The sequence below is a fragment of the Tachypleus tridentatus genome, chromosome 13, assembly GCF_004210375.1.
Source record: "Tachypleus tridentatus isolate NWPU-2018 chromosome 13, ASM421037v1, whole genome shotgun sequence".
NCBI classification, from domain to species: domain Eukaryota; kingdom Metazoa; phylum Arthropoda; class Merostomata; order Xiphosura; family Limulidae; genus Tachypleus; species Tachypleus tridentatus.
Window position 1 is genome coordinate 32,831,060 of NC_134837.1, and position 16,185 is coordinate 32,847,244.

At 34.6% G+C, this 16,185-nt stretch overlaps 1 protein-coding gene across 6 annotated transcripts in view; it reads right to left on the reverse strand.

Moving 5' to 3' along the window:
* The window catches only part of LOC143239838 (zinc finger protein basonuclin-2-like), a 227,465-nt gene that overhangs the window by 87,186 nt on the left and 124,094 nt on the right, over nt 1–16,185 (reverse strand). The gene's annotated exons all lie outside the window — the stretch shown is intronic.

Here is a 16,185-nt window from a genome sequence, read left to right on the forward strand (position 1 = left end):
TTAGAAACAGTCTGATTATGGACTGGGAAGTTTGGCTCCGTACTTAAGGTATATCGAAAGCTCTAGCTAAGATTTAAATTCAATTACAATTAGTGCGTACTCTAGAACAGTTCGAAATAAGAGAGAACTAGTAAAAACAAGCAGAAACAACAACAAACATATTCATGATGTCGAGAAACCCACTGGATGTGAAAAGGTGTTATGTACGTTATTTTAATTAAAATTTTAATACCCATACAATCCGTATTTAAAACAACAAACATGACAGAAATGCCCCAACGAGCTATTTTAATTTTAAATTCCAAAATTCCCAAGATCCTACAACTTTGTTTCATTGGTATAAAATAATATGATTCTGCAATGCATTTCTAGTGGAGTAGGGGTAAGTTAAAAGGGAGGATGTGGAAGGTAGCACATCAAGGTGAGAGCGGGTGTAAAAAAATGAAGGTGGCGGGCAGGTATAACTAATTAAAGTTGGTGTTGAAAACAATAAGTGAAGAATGACTAATCAAGGTGGAGTAAAAGGTAGGTAATAAAGTAACAGTGAGATGAAAAACATCTATTGAAGGTTAGTGTAGAGGGTAATTGTTCAAGGTGGAATGAAAGGTATGTAACAAAGATAACGGTGAGGTGAAAGATGCACTTTGGGGTCAAATTCCAAAAGGCTTTCATAATTGTTCCGTAAGAAGATTGTTCCATATTATTATGATATTGTATATATATGTTATTAACATCTTCTTCAGATAAATGTTAACATTAAAATTTAAAATTAGAAAAAGAATACTTCACTTTACGTGCACAATGACTTTCGCTGTTGACTTTTGTGTCATACCACTGTGCCACTGTGGAAGCCGTATACTATACGGGTTATGAAAAGATATCAGGGAGGAGTGGTGTGCTTGGAACACAACAATCTTACGATGGAGCCTTTTGCAATGAAAACTATGCTGCATGGCAATTTTCAGGAAGCGCGATCGTCAGGAGGAACACGACTGGACGTGGACAACATGGACTATAACGGTGTGACATTCCAGAATAGTTTTAATATATAAAGTACTCAGTCTCTGTATTCGAAATGAAAGTATTTTTTATATCTTTTATATATATGTTTTTCATTTTCACAGATTAAAAACACAAAAGCTAGTTTCAAATCAGAGTTCTATACTTATACATAAAAATGCAAAATAATATCACGTTAGTTTAGATCAAACTACTCTTCTGTGTAATTGTTTATTTGTCATTAAGTCCAAAGCTAGACAAAGAGTTATTTGTGCTCTGTCCACCACGAGTATTTAAACCCGGTTTCTAGAGGTATAAGTTCAAAGACATATCACTGTACCACTGGGGAGGGGATTTCTATAGCAATATGATTAAGTCAGAAGATATTATTTAAAAAAACAAAACAAACTGATCACAACATCCAGAAATAGAATATCCATTTCGGTTAAGTGTCCAGTGGCACCGATTCGAGCATTTCAACGATACGTTATAGATCAGAACTCTAATCCAACCTGTACATTTACTCTAGTCGTGTATTAATGTACAAAACAATGGCTCAAACTTTAATAATACCATGTTATATTCTTCAAAAAGGTTTTCCATAATACTGGATATCTTGATTATGCCTGGCCCGGTATGGCTAGATGATTAAGGCGCTCGACTAGTAATCCGAGGGTTGCGGGTTAGAATCCCTGTCACACCAAGCATGCTCGCCTTTTCAGTCGTGAGGGCGTTATAATTATACTGTCAATCCCACTATTCGTTGGTAAAAGAGTAGCCCAATAGTTGGCGGAGGGTGGTGATGGCTAGCTGCCTTCCCTCTAATCTTATACAGCGCAGATAGCTCTCGTGTAGCTTTACGCGAAATTCAAAACAAACCAAACCAAACCAATCTTTATTACGTCACTTGAAATCTAGATAATACTGTTTTTAATAGTAACAATGTTTGTAATTAACTGGACAACTGAAAGAACTTTTGAGGACGTTAATGTTATTGTAAGCAAGAAGTAGATGTGTTCCAGATGTTACCGTGTTCGGACACTGAATCCTATGATTCATGATGGTCATCTCGTTGCTGCAAAAAACTTGCTTTGCGCTTTCGGGCCCATATAAGAGTAATGGTCAAATTCTGACATTCGGTCAGACAAGAGAAACCTGAGAGCTGGAATCGAATGCTGTCAACTAGCTACTTTCTCTCTATTCTATTAGTATAAAGTTGGAAAAGGCTATCGGAAATAATATTGACAAAAACTCTGAAGACAAACGTCCTATCATCTTTCATCCAAACCCACTTTAACTTTACGGATAAGTATTACTCCAATAACTAACGAAATTACCAAAATTAAATTTGAGAAGTGCACAGAAGAAGTTTCTAAAAAAAGTAATAAAAATTGCGAGATTATCGTTTTAGGCTTGTAATAGGTAAATAATACCAAAGAAGTAACTGTAGACGTCAGTGACAAGAGGAAATAATTTGTGGTTGTGTAAACTGCTTCATAGACTCAGTCAGTTGAGGAAATACTATTTTTTTTTTGTTCGCAAACATTCAGAAAAAGCCTCCACTAAAAACTTGAGACAAAAACAAAATAAACAATTAAAGATCTTAAAGTGAAAGGGCTTATATATACCAGAGTTCCCAAGTACACAGACTATGTAAGTCTGACGTTCCTTCATAGCCTGCCTGTTGTTCCTATTTGTAACTCATCAAATACCACGTTGCCATGGTTACTTGTGAAGATTGTACATCCTTCATGAATAAAGTACCTGCACAACTTAATAATACAGATATTCTTCTTGAAAAAGTAGAAATGCTCCAGTAATTACTTCTGAATATATTATTAGATTTTCGGTTCTACTTGCCTTTCTAGTTCTGTGTAATAGGGTTACATTCAAACTGTTAACAAACTTAGCTAATTATTCTCTTTTATCACCAGTAGATGTCTCCTTTCATGTAACTGAAAATTCCTTGCATTTTATCTTAATTAACAGCTAGTTGAAATTTGATAAACATAATAAATAAACCCAAGCAGTAACTACGTGATTTGTGCGACTTTTTGCTTTGTTTTCTTTATTGTTAGGCACACATCTGCAACTCGTGATCAAATCCGAGTACATTATAACGTTGTAAGCTCTAAAACACCGCTGAACTCCCGAAGAGGAGAGTGTATTTTTTTACACATGATTTTGAAAGCAGTGTTTACGTGGAATGGAAGCTGGTATAGTCAGACTGCTTTGGTACTGACTAAATGACGAGAGTTTGAGTGTGTGTGTTTAGTTCGCATTACTTTCAAATTGTGCTAGTTTTTTTTTGGTAACATTCATTGAACGTATACTACATCTAAACTTACTTTTAGCTTCTGTAACTACTATCGATATAATACTATAGTATTATCACCAAGCCACATAAAAATAAAACTGAATTAAAACCACTCAGCTTGCATCCTGAGATGACATCATTTTCAGGGCCACCATGACCAGGTGGTTAGGGAGTTATAGTGTTGCGGTTAATCCCACTATTCGTTGGTAAAATAGTAGCCCAAGAGTTGGCGGTGGGTGGTAATAACTAGCTGCCTTCCCTCTAGTTTTATATTGCTCAATTAGGGACGGCTAGCGCAACTAGCCCTTGTACAGCTTTCCGCGAATTTCAAAAACAAAGAAATAATCACCTTCATGGTGTTAAGCAAATTATTATTATAGACCAACGTAAACGTTTCCAGAATATTTGCAACACCGAACAAGGAAATCAAGAAGACAGACAGGATTTAAACATGTCAACAACGTCAGTAGAGTAGGTAGGCATATGAAGGTCATGTGCAAGAATATCTCCCCCTTCGTCGAACGATATTAATGTTATGACAGATGAATGAACTATAACACTAATTAGATAAAATCACATTTATAGTTCTTTCCTGTAAATCAAATGAATAAAATATTAATTTTGCTTTTGTTTGTTTACTTGTTAAACGCGAAACAGCACAATGGGCTGTCTGTTACTGTGCTACTTCACCACGGGGATTGAAACTCGATTTTTGGTGTTATTAAACCTTCAGACGTATCGCTGATCCCGTGGAAAACAAGTAAAATATTACGCTAAATAATTACATTAATAAGACGAAATCATGTTTCGGATTGTTTTACGTAATATCACGAAAAGAAACTACTATAGGGGGAGGATAATTAATATGGTAAAATCACGTTTCCTGTAATATTACAGTGGGAGGTAGAGGCTTTTGGTTGTTTCTCCACAAACATTTTCGCGCCTGCCCTATTCACAGGAGGATATTTCATGAGTTGTAACCGTGTGTCAGGCGTTCCCCCTAGGTCACAAAAGTGTCAATATTAACTTTGCGTACATTAGAAGTGGATATGTACAAGTTGGGACTGGGTATTATCATATGGGCTTATAGGTAAAATGATGAATTCTTTGATTTCAGAATTGTCATGCGTACGTTCACAAGAGTTATCCGGTTATAGCCGTCTTTAATTACGAACTAGCAGCCAACTTTTGAACTACGTTTGACGAATCTAATAGTTGAATTTGACTGTTACACTAACAGTATATCAACAGTTTAAACGCACGTGTGTATTTAAGTGGCAATGATAGAGCAAAGTATAGTGAATGGTCGAAACTAAACTAATTCAGTCATCATGTAGTGGCATGGCCAAATGTGTTAAGGCGTTAGACTCGTAATCCGAGGGTCGCGGGTTCGAATCCCGCTCGCACCAAACATGCTCGCCCTTTCAGCCGTGGGGGCGTTATAATGTTGCGTTCAATCCCACTATTCGTTGGTAAAAGAGTAGCCCAAGACTTAGTAGTTGGTGATGATGACTAGCTGCCTTCCCTTTAGTCTTACATTGCTAAATTATGGACGGCTAGCGCAGATAGCCCTCGAGTAGCTTTGTGCGAAATTCAAAAACAAACAAACATCATGTAGTTTGATGGCTCAATTGTCGTTCTTTCTCTATCAGACTTTCTGTTTGTTTTTGAATTTCGCGCAAAGCTGCTCGAGGATTATCTGCACTAGCCGTCCCTAATTTAGCAGTGTAAGAATAGAGGGAAGGCAGCTAGTCATCACCACCCACCGCCAACTCTCGGGCTACTCTTTTACCAACGAATAGTGGGATTAACCGCAACATTATAACTCCCTAACCACCTGGTCATGGTGGCCCTGAAAATGATGTCATCTCAGGATGCAAGCTGAGTGGTGTAAGACTAGAGGTAAGGCAGGTAATCATCACCATCCATTGGCAACTCTTAGGCTTCTCTTTTCCCAATGAATAATGGGATTGACCGTCACATTATAACGCCCCCACGGCTGAAAGGGTGAGCATGTTTGGTGCGACCGGGATTCGAACCCTCGACCCTCGGATTGCGCCATGAGACATTTATCAGTCAACAATTCAATTTTAGAAACTCAAGAACCGAACCATTTTTTCGACGGTACATGATTTTATTGCCATTTTATCATACATGTGAAGTTGGTAAAGAATATAAAGTTCCCCAAACCAAGTCTACTTTAAAAAGTACTTCTTGGCCATACACCGTTCATTTCTAGTAAACCAACATTCAAATATTCTCCACTTTTTCTTTTCATTTTTAGAATAATGCTACATACAAATTTATTAAGCACAAGACCACACAATGGGTTATACCTGCTGTGGTGTACTCACCACGGGTAACAAAAATCCGTTATTTAGCGTTTTAAGGTCTTAAATTCACCATCGAATATACCATTTATTTACATTATAGTACTATCTGTTGATGGTGAGTGTGAAAGATATTTTAAAAATTTTGTATAAACATAAATAAATATCGTTAAAACTGATCAACCTATTTCGTTCCATATTATTCGTTTCAAACTGATCAACCAATGACCGAAGAGGAAACAAAGTGGTCAAACGTATTGTGTATTTCTAATGCGCTTACATTTTAAGTTTTTAAAAGAAAAAACAAGAGTAGTTGTGTACATGCACTCAATAATAATAAGTACATTGTTAACGAGGTATGAAAAATATGTTATTACTTTATCAAATTATTAGAGCAGTGTTTCCCCAACAGTTGAGGTTTCAGGAGGTTTTAGACCTCCGAAAGGTTCACATGTCACCCTTTTTTATGACTATGACGTACTGTTTTTCACCCTTTTAGAAATAACAGGGGGAGGGGCACTATGACCACAAATCAGACTGACTAACACTGTTACAGTCCTGCATGCTAATAAACAATGGAAGTTTCTTTTTGCAATTGTTGTTGCATTTGATCTAGTATTTGATATTTTCCAACCAGAACGGCAACTTTTGCGAGAAATGAACTGAACAGATAAAAGACCCTAAGATTTCAGAAGAGCCATTCCTAATTTTCAACTGTTGACCAGAAGAAGGGAATCAGCCAGTAACATTCATCGAGAAGCAGGATATAACGTGACTTCCACAACACATCCATAGCTGAAAGTGCATAATGTGCTCAGCGGCATACTATGAACTCGAATCTTGGACCTTCCTTTCCACAAATCACTACAATAATAACCAGGCTTTAGTTCTGCAATTTAGAATTTATGCTACGATGAATATTCCACGTATGACGCCATATGATTACTCGACATTTAAATATACTATACAGTCTACCAATATAATTTTCAGTATTTTATATTGTGAGAACACCATTACACCATTTGTCGTCAGTTGGTTATATGCTTTTAATAACTTCATAATTTGTGGAGATATGGTAAGAAATTTGTTAGGGTTAATCACACATAGCTAGATATTTCAGAATGCCACTTTTTACGTTATATTATTCGTCTCTTCACTTTCTTTTAAGTACTACGTACATAGATATGCGTACATGTAAAATGTATGATAAATGCCTAATAAATTTTCTTGCTAGCAAAAAACTTTCACTGAGAACAAATTCATACAATCGTATTATTCTGTCCAATCAGCTCTGAGATTTGTTAATTAAAAGTAAAAGAAGAAAAAAATCAAATATCTGCAGATACACACACAGGAAGGGTATTTCACAATAACTACATTATTTTTAAATTAATGAGTGATTGTTAACCTAATTCTCCTACCACTAATTTTATGACATATAGGTGGCGCTTCATAACACAATCTTATCTCTATGTTGAACATGTTGTCCTGTTTATTTTTGTATGACAAGAAGATAAACGATATAGAATGTGTGATCAGAAATACTGTATGGTCTTTTTCGTGTCATCATAAAGACGCAGCCAATCGATAAACAGTCCTGTTTTGTTTAAATATTTAGAATAAACATCCTTTAGAAAGAAACCGGATGTAAATTTTGAAGAAGAGTAAAAAAAAAGCTAATTTTGAGGTCTGGATCATGTCAATGTCTGAAGAAAAGTTTTCTCACACCACGTTACACACATATATAGATATATGCATGCTTATGGAACATGCATTTCTTTCTGAAACTTTTGCCTGGGTAAAAGGAATCTTTTTCTAAACAATTTTTTTGGGCCGACATAGCCAGGTGGTTAAAGTATTCGATTCGTAATCCGAGGGTCACGAGTTCGAATCCCTGTCACACCAAACATGCTCGCCCTTTCAGCCGTAGTGCCATTATAATGCTAGATCAATTCCACTATTCGTTGGTAAAAGAGTAGTCCAAGAATTGGTGATGACTAGCGGTCTCCTTCTAGTCTTACACTGCAAAAGTAGGGACGGCTAGCACAGATAGCCCTCGTATAGCTTTGCGCGAAATTCAAAACAAACAAACAAACAAGTTTGTTGTTGTTGTTGTGCTTACGGAAAACAAGAAGTGACAAAAGTGGCATTTAGAAATTAAACTACATAGTTATGCAATCACAATATCAGATTGTGTGATTTTTAAAAATATATTTCCTAATTTCTTGCAACAAAAATAAAGAAACTGTGCTATATATATATATCTAAGGAAAACTTGCATTTTGTTTGAGAAATATGACATTTTCACCCTGTTGTTTGCCTGGTCTTGGAAACCGCAGCACCATTCTGTTACAAGAACTTATTTCCACTCTGTCTTCAAACCTGTTTCTTTTGTACATACAACCAAAAACCAGAAGAACGTAGGTTAACAAAGACGTCCAAACATGACATTTCTAGTGTTTCAAAAATATAATACGTAGAGCAATAGTTAAAACCATTTACCTTTACCTTTTATTTCAAAATCTCCCGTTTAAGTTAAAATACGTCACTGGGTTTCAATTACTACAACAAGTGATTTTAATTTATATATTTTTTTCTTTCAATACACCTAAGTTTGATTACACGGCCCTCATTTGAAATCATTACGTACAATCTTGTTTGGAGTCTGTATCACGCAAGCAGTGATAATTTAAATCTGTAGGGGGGGGGAGAGAACACACAGAGAAATGGGGAAAGAAATGGTCTGTCATAGAGATATGTATATACTATATGAGCCATTACTTCATAGTGAAATACTGAAGAGTTTGTATACATACGTTGTTGTGGTGAGCGGTATTGAATGAGTAACGAAGACAGATGCATCCTGACCCTTATTTCAGCCCAAGTTATACAACGTAAGGTAATATAAACACTGTAATCACAGGCGTTTCCTTTCACCAAACCAAACTCCCTTCTGCTTTGGTGTATGTAATTACTAAACACTACAATTATCAATCAATTAAGTAGTCGCAAACGACTGACCCGAGATTTTATATTTTACACACACACACACATATATACATATTCATACATACATATATTTACTAATTTATTTACGTATATTTTCTTTAATGTGTATTATCAGTCATAATAAAGTCTTACGTAGAGCAATTGGAATTGTAAATTTTCCGTGAGAGTCCTGTAAAATGAAAACCTATTATGATAAAAAATAAAGGGGGGAGATATATGTAAATATAGATTTAGTATTTCAGAAAACAGTTCATTATCTTCTAGTTTCAAAGAAAACTTACACAGCAGCGTGGAGGCCTTGCCCACAAATTAATGCAAAATTCATTGGAGTTCTTGCATGTAAAGAACGTATTATGAGAATATACAAAACATCCAAACACCATTTTCTTAGGTTTTAAAAGGAATTGCGCTTCACTTTATATAACCACAAACACACAGACAGACACGGACATGTATACTTAAAGTATGTAAATAAGGCCTTAATCGTTTATTCTTATAACAAAAGGTGTAATGTATTTCTTTAGAGTAATAACCAAAATTTACTGATTTATTCTACTTTCAAATGAGCTAGTAATATTTCATGGAACAAATAAACATGAGAGTTCTTTAAACAATCCTTAAAATTGTTATACTGTGTACTAGAAAATTGATATAATATGACTGAAACATCATGATTGCAATATTGTGTATGTTCTCCTAAAACCTGTTTCTTTAATTTTAAGAAATACTTAATGTATTTCTTAAAGCTACAAGAGAGCTATCTGCGCTAGCCGTCCCTAATTTAGCAGTGTAAGACTAGAAGGAAGGCAGCTAGTCTTTATCACCCACCGCCAACTCTTGGACTACTCTTTTACCAACGAATAGTGGGATTGACTGTCACATTATAAAGCCCCCACGACTGAAAGGGCGAGCATGTTCAATTTAACGGGGGTTGAAGAAAGTAGAGAAGTAATAATCTAACTATTTTTGGTTTGTTTGTTTTTGACGGAAAGCTGTACATTTGGTGACCCGTTAGCCGCGGAAATCGAATCCAGAATCTTACCGTTGATTCATGGGGAACACAACTTTAGAACAAAATAGGTAAAAACATAAGTTATATGTCGATAAACATGTAATTTGATGTACAGATTAATAAAACATGAATAACAAATTTAAAGAAAAAAAATATGTCATTAAAGATGCCATTTATCAAACATTCTAACGCATATGTATAGATTAATGCCAAATTAGAATAATCATTCATAAATTTGTACTTAATTTTCAGTTTAGTTTGTGATGAGCACATACTGGAAAGCTTATCAGTTTATGCTCTGTAAAGATTTTTTTTGTTGCTTTGTTTTTTTTCGAATCCGAGACTCATCAAATTAAATTATACTCAACTAATATTAAAGTTGCGTAGATTAATCAGTTAGATTCTGTATACTGTACGGTGATAACAGTATCTATAGGTATGACCCTATTTGTTTAAACACTTTATATTAACTGCGGGAATCGCTATCGTCTTAGACATACCAAAATGTCCGAAGTTGTATTACAATATAATGGATATAATACCTGTATAATAGATATATAATAATTATGTCCGATACGTGTAAGAATATGAACTTGAAAAAATAATACGTTGCTGATTCTCTAGTAAGCTACATACACACGGGCAAAAATACAGTGAGAAAAGCGTATTATTTTGTTGTGGTTGAGCTTCTTACATTCAGAACCTAAATAAGTATTGTTTTTGTGTATACATAATAATTTACAAGAAACAATGGCTACGAACAGTAATAAAACTTACAACTGGCTGAGAACAAAAACTGTTCGATCCAACAACTGCTGTAGTAAACAGATGGATATATAAATGAATTCTAAGAAGTTTCGTTAGAAATGTTACTTATCTATTAGTCAGTGATGGTACATACACGGTTTCCACGAGGCAACGGACCAGGACAAACGAACACGTTCTCCACCGAGACTACATAATTAGACTGCTTTGCTAGAAATACACTGCATTCCCGTTGGTAATAAAGGGAAAAATGTGTTCTGTGAAACCTTATGAATTGTTCCTTCGTTCATTTATAAATAATGCATAAAAGCAGAGAGCGAAAATGTCGCCCAACTTTGTACAACAAACAACTCAGCCCAATCTCCTTCCCTATTCAACCCTATCGCTGCACCCCTCATCCCCCCCATCCCCGACAACGCTGTCCACAGTGAACGCTGTATAGATAAGAAAGTATTTTCATTCCGGTAAACTTCATTTTCTCACCTCACCGAATGAAATTGGTTTTTGTTTTATTCCTCCTTTGGGAACGTCTAATGTGGATAGATGCCACTACTGTACCCTCTCGTTACCGTAACGAATTTTCATAACAACCCGTCGGCCCGCCAGTCCTGTCTTTTTGAATAATGAAATATCTAATTCTCTACCATCTCAGCAGAGCACGTGGGTTCTACCACTAAACAATTCAGCCGAGTCTCATGTCTGTTGTGTATTTGAAGATTACCACTTTTTGTGGCCGTACTGATTGATTGTTAACCTTCTACGCATGACGTCGGATATCTTAACAGTTTTCGCTGATCTTTGCTGGTGTCTATAGCGAATGACATCACTTATAAATTTAAATTTAATGACCATTACTTATGAAGATCACTATTGTTAACGTGTTCACTTGCTATCAACAGTCACATAATTATGTGTTTTTTAGGAGTAATTATCTTTGTGGGTTATGTTGAAATATAGAATGGAGTCATCAAAAAATAGATTAACAAAGAAGAGAAATATAACAATCGTACAAATGAAGAAAACGTCGAGATACCTTGCAGTTGGTTTTCAGGATATAATAAGGTTTATTCATTCTACGAAATGCTGTTAAGATTTGTTTTAAAAGTTAACCGGAAGCTGTAATACGTATATCCTGTTTCTGGCTATCATACATTTTTTTGAAAAATATGCAACAAAAACCATTGTCTTCATACCTCAAATTTTAATTTACAGTTTTGACTGACTGCCAATTCTGATAAGTAGAGAGTGTGATAGAAATTTGGTGCAAATAAACAGAGGTGTCAGTGTAGAAGTAACGTAGTTGTGTGTATGTAAATCATTTGTCTTCATTAACATAATAGAAAGAAGTGAACGTTTACGTGTTTCTTTTACTCGTGCTACGTGTCACTTACTCCCTCCCACCGATGGGTAATTGCTAGTCTAAGGGCTAGATAATACTAAATGGAAGGTTTCGATACCTGCGGGTAGATAAAGCACAAACAGATTATTATGGAGCTTTCGTTTAACAACAAACTAACTCGATTTTTGATGATATACAAGTTCACATCTACAATCAGACTGTAACTCTGTTCGGATGTGAAGCCGATTTTAATGATATACAAGCTCACATCTACAATCAGACTAACTCTGTTCGGATGTGAAGCCATTTTTAATGATATACAAATTCATATCTATAATCAGACTGTAACTCTGTTCAGGTGTGAAGCCATGCTTAATGATATACAATTTCACATCTACAATCACAAATGTAACTCTGTTCAGAAGTCACCCATCATAACCACATACAACTACATTTTTTTATTAATAGCTTTTTTTTTGTTTTTGTTTTCTCTTTGCAACATTCCAACACTGCAACTTAAGACGAGATGAAGTTTGTATCAGATTCTTGAGAAGAATGGTAAAAGGCTTGTTTTTATTTACACGTGACTACTTCAGGGAATTTGATGCCTATGTGACCTTAACAATGTTATTCTAATTCTATGAGAACTTTTAATATAACTGAATGGTACTCAGTAACATTTGTCTTTAGAGCCATTGTGTTATTTGTCTTGCTAATTTTATGTAAATTAATTACATTGGTGAATGGAAAAGACCCATGAACTCAACAACACCTTAATGATTTTCCAATGAAAAGTAACTGAAATCTCCATTTGCGTAAAAAAAAGAAAAGACGGTACTAACAATCAGAGTTGAAAAAGGTTAAGCCCATTAAGACGAGTGCAGTTGTTCTTTAAAAATCAGGTAAATACATGAAGCTATTATATTCTTAAGGTCCATCGTCCTTAAACTGGTTATTCAGATTGTACTGTACTAAGTGAAATAGATTAACATGTGAAGTCGTAACTGGCAACGTATAATTCTATCTACTTAGCAGATCGCATTCAGTACATTTTTCTATCTCTTCCTGAGCTTTTCACGGATTACATATGCCATGGACACATGTATGTATTTCATATCTTCATAAAATAATTTGTTAGACAACCTGTACTGGAGATTAGACATGTCTTTGATAACAAATAAACTATACTTAGTATACTAATGTATTATATATTAAGATTAGGGAGTTTTTATTTCTTAACTCAATTCAAAATAATTTTGAATACCACGTGACTCTGTACTTCATAATGGAATAAAACTGCCCCCACCCATTCGACCTATATAATCACCCTCGTCTGGTGTAAATAAAGAGCGGTTAACGAAATAATGGTATAACTAAGCGTATTAGTCATACTTGAAGTTTACTCTCTAAAAGCCGTCGAGGACTATCTTGATTAATGGATTTCAGGTTCTTGTACTCTAGTATACTTGATTCATTTAGAGCCCGTCTCATCAAAAGGTGTTTCTCGTAGCAGACATAAGAGACACCTCAAGTAGAAGGTGTAATAGTTCTTTCTACACACTCAGTTAATTGTTCACAGTTTACACAACAATGAAGGCTCAGAGTGTAGGTTGCCTTTCGCGGTCCAATCATCAGCGATGGTTTGAAGCTATTACGATTGACGTTGACGCTATCAGTGTATAATTATGTGCATACAAACACCCTGAAAAAGATAGAGATACCTAGAAAAACAACAACAACTAACGTCCAGAAACAGCATTACGTCAAAAATATATTAGCTTTGTGTAGCCTTGTAAGAATGATAAGACAAAAATAATTCGATAGACAGTTCGATAACATTAAGTAGAATGATAACATGTGTGCATGAAATACATGTTTACATTTCATGTTGTGAAACAACGTGGCTCAACAGTGTTAATCAATAAAGTTAAGAAATTGGATACTTTTATGTACTTACTAAGCTCAATAAATCAAAGGGGGTTAATGTATTATCGTTGGAACACTTCCTAATATTTCAGGAAAATTGATTGTGGGAGGTAATAAAAATTACCGAACATTTAGGTGACGTTCCGGATATACTGTTTCAAAACCTTTTTCATCTCCTCGTCTTGTTCGGGATAATTTTCAATTTTTTTTGGAAAATTATTTTTAAAAATAATTTTTGTTTCTTTAGACATGGGTGGTCCGACATGGCCAGGTGGTTAGAGTGCTCGATTTGTAATTCAGGAGTCACGGGTTCGAATCCCCATCACAACAAACATGCTCGCCCTTTCAGCCGTAGGGGCGTTATAATGTGACGGTCAATCAAACTATTCGTTTGTAAAAGAATGACTCAAGAGTTGGGGGTGGATGGTGATATAACTAGCCTCACCTCTGTTCTTATACTGCTAAATTAGAACACCTAGTGCAGATAGCCCTCGTATAGCTTTGTGCGAAATTCGAAAACACAAACAAAATTTAGACGTGATAGCTCAGAATCCAAGTGTTGAAAAAGACAATGGGCTTAAAGCTGTGGAACGTTTTCTAGCTAAATGTATATAATTAATTCATCCCTCGATCAATAAAGATTTAGATATAAATTTTAAAATATTATATTTATTTATTAAAAACAAATCTTTCATCAAATGGACACAAAAGGCGTTCGAACTTATGCTAATATCAATGGGATTTACAATTATTTAATATACCAGCTAATTGTTTTGAAGATAATATTGTAGCTCACGTAAAAACGTTTATTTTAAATATTTCTAGACGATTGCTTTCGATAAACAAAGAAATTAAGTTCGCCTTCGAAAGAGGTAGTTAAAACTTGCCATTTTTAATGTTTTAACACGTGTTTCATCAAAAAAGAAAATTACCACTGACATTTTTTTTAAAATCCATTGATTGTCATCGATATTTAGATTATTTAGTAATCATCACAAACGTATAAAGTTACGTGTGTCTATTCGGAAAACGTTATATTAAAAGATTTTGAAACTGCTAAGAATAACTTTCTTGATAAAAAAACATTTAAATAGAGACATTAATGAACCTAAAGATAATATCATATTGTTGTGACTTATTTATAGTTGAAATATGCATATTGATATTTCATTTGTTAGTACACAGTTAAAACAAATAGTAAATAAAAACTGAAATATGTGTTTTGAAATATAATAAAATTATTTTATAAAGAAGACAACCTAAAAACTTGTATGGATTATAGAATAAACCTAAAGAAAGAGAATTTTCTAAAGGTATTCAGTTGTGAAAGGGCCCTGCATGGCCTGGTGGTTAAGGCACTCGATTCGTAATCCGAGGGTCGCGGGTTTGAATTCCCGTCACATCAAACATGCTCCCCCTTTCAGCCGTGGGGGCGTTATAAATTAACGGTCAATCCCACTATTCATTGGTAAAAGAGTAGCCCAAGAGTTGGCGGTGGGTGGTGGTGACTAGCTACTTTCCCTCTAGTCTTACACTGCTAAATTAGGGATGGCTAGCGCAGATAGTTCTTGTGTAGCTTTGCATGAAATTCAAAAACAAACGAACAGTTTTGAAAGGAAAAAAAATTCCTTTACGGAATTTAGGTTGTATGAAATCTACCAAAAACAGTGTGTTTGTGTGTGTGTTTTCTTTTTAGCAAAGCCACAAAGGCTATCTGCTCAGCCCACCGAGGGGAATCGAACCCCTGATTTGAGCGTTGTAAATCCGGAGACATACCGCTGTACTAGCGGAAGGCCCAAAACAGAAAGAACAATAATAAAGAAATTTTGCTTTTCATTAATAACTAATTTAATTTTAATTCTAAGAATAGGATGTATATTTTTAGAATGTGTAAATTGTGGTAAATTATATATTGATGAAACAGATGATTTAGGACAAAAGATAAATGTACGTAAATTCTATGTTAGATATCCTGAAAAAAACACAGTATATTCCAAAAAACATTTTAATGAATGTATTATGAAAAACAAAAATTCTAAAGGAAGCATATTTTAATGTTTTCCCTTTTTGGGAATATAAGGTGAAACATGAAAGATTATTTTTTAAAAAATATTTTATAACTTTTTTAAGCGGCACTTTAAATATACATTAAGTAAAAGGGCGGAAATATGTAGTTGTGTAAAGTCAATAGGGGTGTGTGTATTTCTTATAGCAAAGTCACGTTGGACTATCTGCTGAGTCCACCGAAAGTCAATAGAAATTGCCAAATCATGACAAAGACAAAAACGTAAGTAAGAGCACGAAATAAAATAATAGGCATACTATTTTTTAATAATAAGAAAAAAATATAATCAAAATAAGATTTTAGTTTTAAAAAGTATATTGAATAAACTAATTTTATTTATTTTTAAGCATTTTTAATATACTTATTTTATAGGCGAAGTGTACGATATACATTTTTACGTTTGGAAAATATATGTAATTAATA